Genomic DNA, 1,742 nt, shown 5'->3' with positions numbered 1-1,742 from the left:
ATTGGCCTCCACCCACTAATCTTACACAGTTGAGAGGTTTCTTCGGGTTGTGTAGCTACTATAGGAGATTTTCCAAGGGATTTTCTCAGCTTGCTGCCCCCTTGACTGATTTGACAAAGAAAGGAGCTTTTTTTTGGACAGAAGAGGCACAAAAAATATTTGATAAGCTTAAGGAGGTAATGAGTTCATGCCCTATGCTTGCAATTCTAGATTTCTCTTTACCTTTTGTTGTTGAATGTAATGCTTTTGGAGAAGGTATAGGGGCTGTCCTAACTCAAAGGGGAAATACAATAGCATTTGAGATTAGAAAATTAAATCAATCAGAGAAAGGTTACTCCATCTATGATAAGGAAATGTTGGCAATCATGCATGCACTTCATAAGTTTAGACAATATTTGGTATGTGGGAGATTCATTGTAAAGACAGACCATAATAGCCTTAGGTTCTTCTTGAACCAAAGGGATTTAAATGATCATCAACAAAAATGGGTAAGAAAATTGCAAGCTTATGATTTTGATATTGAATACATGAAAGGAAAGAATAATGTGGTTGTTGATGCTCTCTCAAGAAAGCCCACTTTGTGTTCCTTAACATCTATCTCTGTTGATTGGAAATTCTCCATAATTTTAGAGTATGCTAAAGATTCCTTTGCCACCAAGATTTTGGATAAGTTACTGGATGATAACAAGTACAAGGTTTTTGATGAATTGATTTATTACAAGAACAGGATCTTCTTAGTGCTAGGATCAAAAACTAAGGAGAGGATATTGAGGGCCTTTCATGACACACCTGTGGCTGGTCATCAGGGATACTTCAAGACATATAAGAAAATTTGAGAGTATTTTTCATGGAAGGGTATGAAGGAGGATGTCCTTAAACACATTAAGGAATGTATGGTATGCCAACAAAGCAAGAGTGCGCAAAATTTTTCTGCAGGGTTGTTGCAGCCACTTCCTATTCCTAAACAAAAATGGGAAAGTATTTCCATGGACTTCATCACTGGGTTGCCCAAGGTTCAAGGTAAGGATTGCATATATGTGGTGGTAGATAGACTAACTAAGTATGCACATTTTTTTCCTATCACATCTTATTTCAAGGCATCACAAGTGGCCAAATTGTTCTTCAAGGAAATTTTTAGATTACATGGCTTGCCTAGAAACATTGTTAGTGACTGAGATAGTAGATTCCTCATCTCTTTTTGGAAGGAGTTCTTTCATTTGGAGGGAACTAAAATCACTCCTAGTACTAGCTATCACCATCAAACAGATGGACAAACAGAGATAGTTAATAAATGGATAGAGGGATATTTGAGGAACTATGTTTCAAATCAACAACATGCTTGGGTGAAATGGTTACACCTAGGGGAGTATTGTTAAAATACATCTCATCACATGTCTATTGGTATTCCTCCTTTTCATGCTCTTTATGGTTATGATGCCCTTTCCTTTGTTGATCTAATACTTTCATATAGCAGAGTACCTGCAGCAAGTGATTTCGTCAAGCAAAGACAAGACATAATAAGGTCCCTCAAGGATAGTCTACAACATGCACAGAACCAACAAAAGTTATATGCTGATAGGAAAAGGATTGAAACATCTTTTGAGGTGAGAGATTTGGTATTTTTTAGGTTGCAGCCATATAAGAAAAGCACCTTGAAGAGGAGTGGGGCAGAGAAACTCAATCCAAGATTATATGGGCCTTATAAGATCATCAAGAAGGTAGGAGAGGTAGCTTATGAATTG

This window comes from Cupressus sempervirens, chromosome 8, assembly GCF_028749045.1.
Source record: "Cupressus sempervirens isolate cs-2001-9-10 chromosome 8, ASM2874904v1, whole genome shotgun sequence".
Lineage (NCBI taxonomy): Eukaryota > Viridiplantae > Streptophyta > Pinopsida > Cupressales > Cupressaceae > Cupressus > Cupressus sempervirens.
This window is presented reverse-complemented; position numbering follows the sequence as displayed.